The sequence below is a fragment of the Pseudophryne corroboree genome, chromosome 5 (assembly GCF_028390025.1).
Source record: "Pseudophryne corroboree isolate aPseCor3 chromosome 5, aPseCor3.hap2, whole genome shotgun sequence".
Classification (NCBI taxonomy): Eukaryota; Metazoa; Chordata; class Amphibia; order Anura; family Myobatrachidae; genus Pseudophryne; species Pseudophryne corroboree.
This window is the reverse complement of record NC_086448.1, coordinates 305,072,464-305,083,599: the sequence shown is the minus strand read 5'-3', so window position 1 is coordinate 305,083,599 and position 11,136 is coordinate 305,072,464.

Sequence of the window (11,136 nt, the reverse complement as noted above, 5' to 3'; positions counted from 1 at the left end):
TCTAGGAGTGGCACTGCAGTGTCAGACAGGATGGCACTTCAAAAAAATAGTCCCCAAACAGCACATGATGCAAAGAAAAAAAGAGGCGCAATGAGGTAGCTGTGTGACTAAGCTAAGCGACCCAAGTGGCCGATACAAACACCTGGCCCATCTAGGAGTGGCACTGCAGTGTCAGACAGGATGGCACTTCAAAAAAATAGTCCCCAAACAGCACATGATGCAAAGAAAAAAAGAGGCGCAATGAGGTAGCTGTGTGACTAAGCTAAGCGACCCAAGTGACCGACACAAACACCTGGCCCATCTAGGACTGGCACTGCAGTGTCAGACAGGATGGCACTTCAAAAAAATAGTCCCCAAACAGCACATGATGCAAAGAAAAAAAGAGGCGCAATGAGGTAGCTGTGTGACTAAGCTAAGCGACCCAAGTGGCCGATACAAACACCTGGCCCATCTAGGAGTGGCACTGCAGTGTCAGACAGGATGGCACTTCAAAAAAATAGTCCCCAAACAGCACATGATGCAAAGAAAAAAAGAGGCGCAATGAGGTAGCTGTGTGACTAAGCTAAGCGACCCAAGTGACCGACACAAACACCTGGCCCATCTCGGAGTGGAACTGCAGTGTCAGACAGGATGGCACTTCAAAAAAATAGTCCCCAAACAGCACATGATGCAAAGAAAAAAAGAGGCGCAATGAGGTAGCTGTGTGACTAAGCTAAGCGACCCAAGTGACCGACACAAACACCTGGCCCATCTAGGAGTGGCACTGCAGTGTCAGACAGGATGGCACTTCAAAAAAATAGTCCCCAAACAGCACATGATGCAAAGAAAAAAAGAGGCGCAATGAGGTAGCTGTGTGACTAAGCTAAGCGACCCAAGTGGCCGACACAAACACCTGGCCCATCTAGGAGTGGCACTGCAGTGTCAGACAGGATGGCACTTCAAAAAACACTCCCCAAACAGCACATGATGCAAAGAAAAATGAAAGAAAAAAGAGGTGCAAGATGGAATTGTCCTTGGGCCCTCCCACCCACCCTTATGTTGTATAAACAGGACATGCACACTTTAACAAACCCATCATTTCAGCGACAGGGTCTGCCACACAACTGTGACTGAAATGACTGGTTGGTTTGGGCCCCCACCAAAAAAGAAGCAATCAATCTCTCCTTGCACAAACTGGCTCTACAGAGGCAAGATGTCCACCTCCTCCTCATTGTCCGATTCCTCACTCCTTTCACTGTGTACATCCCCCTCCTCACAGATTATTAATTCGTCCCCACTGGAATCCACCATCTCAGGTCCCTGTGTACTTTCTGGAGGCAATTGCTGGTGAATGTCTCCACGGAGGAATTGATTATAATTCATTTTGATGAACATCATCTTCTCCACATTTTCTGGAAGTTACCTCGTACGCCGATTGCTGACAAGGTGAGCGGCTGCACTAAACACTCTTTCGGAGTACACACTGGAGGGGGGGCAACTTAGGTAAAATAAAGCCAGTTTCTGCAAGGGCCTCCAAATTGCCTCTTTTTCCTGCCAGTATACATACGGACTGTCTGACGTGCCTACTTGAATGCGGTTACTCATATAATCCTCCACCATTCTTTCAATGGTGACAGAATCATATGCAGTGACAGTAGACGACATGTCAGTAATCATTGGCAGGTCCTTCAGTCCGGACCAGATGTCAGCACTCGCTCCAGACTGCCCTGCATCACCGCCAGCGGGTGGGCTCGGAATTCTTAGCCTTTTCCTCGCAGCCCCAGTTGCGGGAGAATGTGAAGGAGGAGCTGTTGACGGGTCACGTTCCGCTTGACTTGACAATTTTCTCACCAGCAGGTCTTTGAACCTCTGCAGACTTGTGTCTGCTGGAAGGACAGATACAACGTAGGTTTTAAATCTAGGATCGAGCACGGTGGCCAAAATGTAGTGTTCTGATTTCAACAGATTGACCACCTGTGAATCCTGGTTAAGCGAATTAAGGGCTCCATCCACAAGTTCCACATGCCTAGCGGAATCGCTCCATTTTAGCTCCTCCTTCAATCTCTCCACCTTCTTCTGCAAAAGCCTGATGAGGGGAATGACCTGACTCAGGCTGGCAGTGTCTGAACTGACTTCACGTGTGGCAAGTTCAAAGGGTTGCAGAACCTTGCACAACGTTGAAATCATTCTCCACTGCGCATGAGTCAGGTGCATTCCCCCTCCTTTGCCTATATCTTAGGTAGCTGTATAGGCTTGAATGGCCTTTTGCTGCTCCTTCATCCTCTGAAGCATATAGAGGGTTGAATTCCACCTCGTTACCACTTCTTGCTTCAGATGATGGCAGGGCAGGTTCAGGAGTGTTTTCTGGTGCTCCAGTCTTTGGCACGCGGTGGCTGAATGCCGAAAGTGGCCCACAATTCTTCGGGCCACCGACAGCATCTCTTGCACGCCCCTGTCGTTTTTTAAATAATTCTGCACCACCAAATTCAATGTATGTGCAAAACATGGGATGTGCTGGAATTTGCCCAGATGTAATGCACGCACAATATTGGTGGCGTTGTCCGATGTCACAAATCCCCAGGAGAGTCCAATTGGTGTAAGCCACTCTGCGATGATGTTCCTCAGTTTCCGTAAGAGGTTGTCAGCTGTGTGCCTCTTATGGAAAGCGGTGATACAAAGCGTAGCCTGCCTAGGAAAGAGTTGGCGTTTGCGAGATGCTGCTACTGGTGCCGCCGCTGCTGTTCTTGCTGCGGGAGGCAATACATCTACCCAGTGGGCTGTCACAGTCATATAGTCCACATGTCCGTGGTTAAGTGGACATTGGGTACAACTGCATTTTTTAGGACACTGCTGACTCTTTTTCTGACGTCTGTGTACATTTTCGGTATCGCCTGCCTAGAGAAATGGAACCTAGATGGTATTTGGTACCGGGGACACAGTACCTCAATCAATTCTCTAGTTCCCTGTGAATTAGCGGTGGATACAGGAAACACGTTTCTCACCACCCAGGCTGTCAAGGCCTCAGTTATCCGCTTTGCAGCAGGATGACTGCTGTGATATTTCATCTTCCTCGCAAAGGACTGTTGGACAGTCAATTGCTTACTGGAAGTAGTACAAGTGGTCTTCCGACTTCCCCTCTGGGATGACGATCGACTCCCAGCAGCAACAACAGCAGCGCCAGCAGCAGTAGGCATTACACTCAAGGATGCATCGGAGGAATCCCAGGCAGGAGAGGACTCGTCAGACTTGACAGTGACATGGCCTGCAGGACTATTGGCTTTCCTGTCTAAGTAGGAAATTGACACTGAGGGAGTCGGTGGTGTGGTTTGCAGGAGCTTGGTTACAAGAGGAAGGGATTTAGTTGGCAGTGGACTGCTTCCGCTTTCACCCAAAGTTTTTGAACTTGTCAATGATTTCTGATGAATGCGCTCCAGGTGACGTATAATGGAGGATGTTCCTAGGTGGTTAACGTCCTTACCCCTACTTATTACAGCTTGACAAAGGCAACACACGGCTTGACACCTGTTGTCTGCATTTCTGTTGAAATAATTCCACACCGAAGAGGTGATTTTTTTGGTATTTTGACCAGGCATGTCAATGGCCATATTCGTCCCACGGACAACAGGTGTCTCCCCGGGTGCCTGACTTAAACAAACCACCTCACCATCAGAATCCTCCTTGTCAATTTCCTCCCCAGCGCCAGCAACACCCATATCCTCATCCTGGTGTACTTCAACAGTGACATCTTCAATTTGACTATCAGGAACTGGACTGCGGGTGTTCCTTCCAGCACTTGCAGGGGGCGTGCAAATGGTGGAAGGCGCCACCTCTTTCCGTCCAGTGTTGGGAAGGTCAGGCATCGCAACCGACACAATTGGACTCTCCTTGGGGATTTGTGATTTAGAAGAACGCACAGTTCTTTGCTGTGCTTTTGCCATCTTAAGTCTTTTAAGTTTTCTAGCAGGAGGATGAGTGCTTCCATCCTCATGTGAAGCTGACCCACTAGTCATGAGGAACATAGGAGAGGGCCTCAGCCGTTCCTTGTCACTCCGTGTCGTAAATGGCATATTGGCAAGTTTACGCTTCTCCTCAGACGATTTTAATTTTGATTTTTGGTTCATTTTACTGAACTTTTGTTTTTTGGATTTTACATGCTCTCTACTATGATATTGGGCATCGGCCTTGGCAGACGACGTTGATGGCATTTCATCGTCTTGACCATGACTAGTGGCAGCAGCTTCAGCATGAGGTGGAAGTGGATCTTGATCTTTCCCTATTTTACCCTCCACATTTTTGTTCTCCATTTTTTAATGTGTGGAATTATATGCCAGTAATATATTTATCAATAGCAATGGCCTACTACTATATATACTGCACACAAAAACTGAAATGCACCACAGGTATGGATGGATAGTATACTTGACGACACAGAGGTAGGTAGAGCAGTGGCCTTCTGTACCGTACTGCTATATATTATATACTGGTGGTCAGCAAACTGTGCACAACTGAAATGCACCACAGGTATGGATGGATAGTATACTTGACGACACAGAGGTGGGTAGAGCAGTGGCCTACTGTACCGTACTGCTATATTCTATATACTGGTGGTCATCAAACTGTGCAAAACTGAAATGCACCACAGGTATGGATGGATAGTATACTTGACGACACAGAGGTAGGTAGAGCAGTGGCCTTCTGTACCGTACTGCTATTTATTATATACTGGTGGTCAGCAAACTGTGCAAAACTGAAATGCACCACAGGTATGGATGGATAGTATACTTGACGACACAGAGGTAGGTAGAGCAGTGGCCTTCTGTACCGTACTGCTATATATTATATACTGGTGGTCAGCAAACTGTGCAAAACTGAAATGCACCACAGGTATGGATGGATAGTATACTTGATGACACAGAGGTAGGTAGAGCAGTGGCCTACTGTACCGTACTGCTATATATTATGTATATTGGTGGTCAGCAAACTGTGCAAAACTGAAATGCACCACAGGTATGGATGGATAGTATACTTGACGACACAGAGGTAGGTAGAGCAGTGGCCTACTGTACCGTACTGCTATATATTATATATTGGTGGTCAGCAAACTGTGCAAAACTGAAATGCACCACAGGTATGGATGGATAGTATACTTGACGACACAGAGGTATGTATAGCAGTGGCCTTCTGTACCGTACTGCTATATATTATATACTGGTGGTCAGCAAACTGTGCAAAACTGAAATGCACCACAGGTATGGATGGATAGTATACTTGACGACACAGAGGTAGGTAGAGCAGTGGCCTACTGTACCGTACTGCTATATATTATATATACTGGTGGTCAGCAAACTGTGCAAAACTGAAATGCACCACAGGTATGGATGGATAGTATACTTGACGACACAAAGGTAGGTAGAGCAGTGGCCTACTGTACCGTACTGCTATTTATTATATACTGGTGGTCAGCAAACTGTGCAAAACTGAAATGCACCACAGGTATGGATGGATAGTATACTTGACGACACAAAGGTAGGTAGAGCAGTGGCCTACTGTACCGTACTGCTATATATTATATACTGGTGGTCAGCAAACTGTGCAAAACTGAAATGCACCACAGGTATGGATGGATAGTATACTTGACAACACAGAGGTAGGTAGAGCAGTGGTCTTCTTTACCGTACTGCTATATATTATATACTGGTGGTCAGCAAACTGTGCACAACTGAAATGCACCACAGGTATGGATGGATAGTATACTTGACGACACTGAGGTGGGTAGAGCAGTGTCCTACTGTACCGTACTGCTATATATTATATATACTGGTGGTCAGCAAACTGTGCAAAACTGAAATGCACCACAGGTATGGATGGATAGTATACTTGACGACACAGAGGTAGGTATAGCAGTGACCTACTGTACCGTACTGCTATATATTATATACTGGTGGTCAGCAAACTGTGCAAAACTGAAATGCACCACAGGTATGGATGGATAGTATACTTGACGACACAGAGGTAGGTAGAGCAGTGGCCTTCTGTACCGTACTGCTATATATTATATACTGGTGGTCAGCAAACTGTGCAAAACTGAAATGCACCACAGGTATGGATGGATAGTATACTTGACGACACAGAGGTAGGTAGAGCAGTGGCCTACTGTACCGTACTGCTATATATTATATACTGGTGGTCAGCAAACTGTGCAAAACTGAAATGCACCACAGGTATGGATGGGATAGTATACTTGACGACACAGAGGTAGAGCAGTGGACTACTGTACAGTACTGCTATATATATAGTTATACTGGTGGTCAGCAAAATTCTGCACTGTCCTCCTACTATATACTACAATGCAGCACAGATATGAAGCGTTTTTCAGGCAGAGAACGTATAATACTGGTGGTCACTGGTCAGCAAAGCTCTGCGCTGTCCTCCTACTATATAATACTGCTGGTACCCAGTCCCCACAATAAAGCAATTAGCACACTGAGCACAGACATTTGCAGCACACTGAGCACAGATATGGAGCGTTTTTCAGGCAGAGAACGTAGATATTTGCACTTGCAGCACACTGAGCACAGATATTTGCAGCCCACTGAACATAGAAACTGAGAGGACGCCAGCCACGTCCTCTCACGATCATCTCCAATGCACGAGTGAAAAATGGCGGCGACGCGCGGCTCCTTATATAGAATATGAATCTCGCGAGAATCCGACCGCGGGATGATGACGTTCGGGCGCGCTCGGGTTAACCGAGCAAGGCGGGAGGATCCGAGTTGCTCGGACCCGTGCAAAAAAAGGTGAAGTTCGGGCGGGTTCGGATCCCGAGGATCCGAACCCGCTCATCACTATCATTTAGTAACTGCATTGGAGTGCCAGTCTCTTTGCTGCACCATGTATAAGGGGGAGTACGTGTAATCGTCCGTTTTCTTGCAAAGCGTCGGATACCTCAGTTTTTCTCCTTTACTTACAAGGCACCTACCATTTAACTACAAGGACACGGACTGTCTTTTTTGCATTTTTATGCTTTTTTTCACTTAGATTATTTTTCTTTGTCACATACTGTATCACAATATGGCAACTGGCATGGAGCAATCCACCAGCAGCGGTTATAGGGATGTTGCCCTACCGCTGGGAGAAATGCTTTCTCTTTCAGAGAGTGATGCTGAGGGAATTTTATTTCCAGAGTTTCCAGATACAGCAGATGTTACAATGTCAAACGAGCAGATTTTTTTCAAGTTGGAGGAGATTTTTTCAAGTTGGAGGAGATTGATTACTTCTTGCATGGCTCTACATTGAGTGATTATTTTCATAAGAAGCTGATTCCAAGAGGATTCAGGATTAAGAACCATCGGTAAGTTCAACCCAGAATTCTGCCTCCGGTGGGTGGCTGTCCTTAATAAATGTAGTTTTGATCTACTTCTACTTGTTATTGAGGAATCTAACCGAGAATTAACCAGGATCAAGGGTAAAATCATGGATTTTGAGAAAAATTTGGACGACTCCTTTAGAAATGATACAGATACCCAATGGATGACTAAACTACAGGAACAGACCGAAAAGTACCGACAGGAGCTGCTCAAGTTTAAGCGGGATAAACTTACCAAGGTTCAGAGAGACTACCAACAAGGAACAGTGTACCCCTGGGTTAATAACCCAGAAGTTTCCTCCAAGTACCAAAGATCATCTAGATGGCGACAAAGGTGTAATCTTAATACTAATGATTCCTCTGGTACACAATCTTCACAAAGTGACCAAGATAGTGACCAAGCTAAAGACCCAGGTAAACCCCCTTTAGGAGTTAGCACCCACGCTCAACGCGGGGTTCCACCAGCAACAAAAAAACTAGGCGAGATGGCCAATGGCAGAGGATCTACAAGCAAGAAGCGCGCAGTAAGGAAACAGACATAGTTTTCAACTTGTCAAAAAGAACACTGTCCAAAGATGAGATCAGTGTTCTGAATAAAGGACTCTCTTTTATACCATCAGCCAAGTTTGACAAATTCTCCTGGACGGTTGATCTACATAAATTTTCAAGACAAATTCGTCTGAAAGAATTCTATGACAAAGAGCCGGTCCAACTTCCGGCATCTCAATTACAAAGATTTAGACCCAAATCAACCTTTGATCCTTCTTCTTCGAATAATTCACTTAAAGTATTCACGAGGACACTCAATCAATGCGTCATGGAAGAAGTCAACAATTCTGTTCCCCCTAGAAATAATCTCACTAAAACAGAGAACAGCTTTGAAGAATTTACAAGGTTACAAGGATATCGTCATTCGCCCCGCCGACAAGGGCGTGGGTGTAGTCGTCCTAGACCTCGAATATTATTGTGAGGAAATTCAACAACAGCTGAATGATACTGAAGTATATAGGAAGCTTCCGTCAGACCCTACAGTGACGTTTAAAAGGGAACTTGATACTAATGGGTTGATCACGGAAATGGTCCGCAAGGCTTTGACAATAAACTTTCCTAAGACCCCTGTCTTATATTCCATCCCGAAATTGCATAAGAACTCCACTCGTTTCCCTGGAAGACCCATCATTAGTGCAAGAGACTCTACTATATCATATCTCAGTACTTGGACAGTTTCCTTCAGGAATTGATTCAAGATCAACCTACCTATCTTAAGGATTCCTCCACCTTTCTCAGAAAATTGGTTTCTTTACCCACATTACGGGAAGGTTGTTATTTATGTACATTGGATGTGGTGTCGTTGTACACCAACATCCCGCACGATAGGGGTGTACAGGCAGTTCGCAGATTTCTCACAGGTAACCTAGCCTACCGTGTTCCTGATATTAATTTCTTTTGTAAATTACTACATTTGTCTTTAACACGGAATTACTTCCTATTTGACCGACAGTGGTATGTCCAACTGAGAGGCTGTGCCATGGGGCCTTGCGTGGGACCGTCCCTGGCTAACCTATTTATGTTTGATATTGATAGAGATCTCTTCCTGTTAAACCCCATGATGCAATCCAAAATCATGTACCTAACTCGGTACATAGATTACCTTTTTATTATCTGGTCCGGCACTAGTTAAGAGTTTCACTTAGCGATGGACTACATTTATACTTTGGATGTTAATATATATTTCATGTACACTATCAGTGACAAACAAGTCCATTACCTGGATGTGGAAGTTTCTCTCCAAGATGGGAAGCTAGCCACTGACCTTTTCAAAAAACCTGCGTACCGAAACACTATTTTGAGAGCAGACAGCCAACACCCCAGTTTAGTTTCTCATAGTCTCCCTAAATCACAATTTCTTTGGGCCGTCCGTACTTGTTATACGTTAGCAAAAGCGGAACGACAACAATTTGTTATTCGTGGTTATGAGATCACCCACTTAAAAGACATCAAACAACAGGTTCTGGCAATCCCGCGAGAAGATATCCTTTGTATAAAGCCAGTTGACAATAAATGTGAAAAAAAAGTTCCTTTTGTCCAGGAGTTCCACCCACTCAGTCATAAGAATATGCAAATTGGCAAGAAACTGTGGCCTATAATTACAGCAGATCCTGACTTAAAATCACTTAAAGACTGTAAGCTAATGCCTAGCTATAAACGCAACCGTAATCTTCGTGACATCCTCGCTAAGAACGACATCTCTAATATGGACTCTGTAACACCCAAGACTTTCCTGGCACGGCAGCCGGGTTGTTACAAATGTTTGGGCTGCACAACATGTCGATCCATGGAATGTGGCCCCACATTCACTCACCCACACTCTGGGGTTAAGATCAAAATTAGACATAGTTTATCCTGTCAGAGTTCTTTTGTAATTTATTACATTAAATGCCCCTGTGGTTTACTCTATATAGGGAAGACCATCTGTCAATTCAGGGAGAGGATGGCATTGCACCGCCAAGCAATGCGCTCTGATCTTGAGGGTACCCCTCAAGAACAACCGGTAGCCCGTCACTTCCGGGAGGCAAAGCATATACTAGCTAGCTTATGACATAAGGTCATTGACCATGTCCCCGTGAATATACGTGGGGGTGATCGGGGTGCTCTCCTATTACGTAAGGAGACCCATTGGATTTTTGAACTCCGCACGCTTACACCGTATGGGCTTAATGAGTCCAATAATTTAGGATGCTTTCTCTAATTACATTTTGTTCTTGCTAAATTAGTTATATCCTTTAATTTTATAGTGATACATCAATTGCATTTATTAAATTAATTATATCCTTATATCTTTTAGTGATATATTAATTGCATTATTATTATGGTATTTCCATTATTAGTCAGTTATGGATTAATTATTTGTTTTACAGGATAATTCATTTGCCATCACGATACAGTCTTATTAATCTTCTTTATGCTGCACTGACTCTGGTGTTGTTTCATTACTTGTAGCGCTGTGTTTGTGTTCAGTGGGTAACTATGGAAACGGCGCTGGAGAGCGCATGTCGCCCCTCGGTGATGTCATCAGCTCCCGTCTGGGACGCGCACATGGCACTGGGTGACGGTCTGTGTATGGTTTGCTCTATTTAAGGTAAGCACTGTTTCAATTCTTGTTATCATGTCCTGATGAAATTTAGACAATAAATGAAACGGACATATCTATGCTGCATAGTCAGCTTTTTTGAACCAGTTTGCTGTCTGCTGTATGAAGTCCTGAGAGTGCCGTGTCCTTCATGCTTGGATATATATATATATATATATATATATTTGAGTATGGGTAGATAGGGGTATTGGCGACCAGCTGGTGTTTTTATATACCAAAATATTTAGCGGACTAATATCGTATATATAGGACTGGATTAAGGAAGAAACTCCTTTTTATGAAAAAGAAAAATAACAATTTATTTTATCAATAAAAACTATATATTTTACACTTGCTCTCTAAAAGATACATATAAAACCGATTCCTCTACAGATATAAAAAATGTATTAAAACGGATTATATAGTAAAAAGCAGTTGTATAAAAATTATTTAAGACATAGAATGGAAAGAAATAAAAATATTTTTTAAAAAATTAGTAGTTAGTAAAAAACAGCTTAACTTAGGGTGGAAGGTCATACAGGAGATCTCCTGTATGACCTTCCACCCTAAGTCCAGTCCTATATATACGATATTAGTCCGCTAAATATTTTGGTATATAAAAACACCAGCTGGTCGCCAATACCCCTATCTACCCATACTC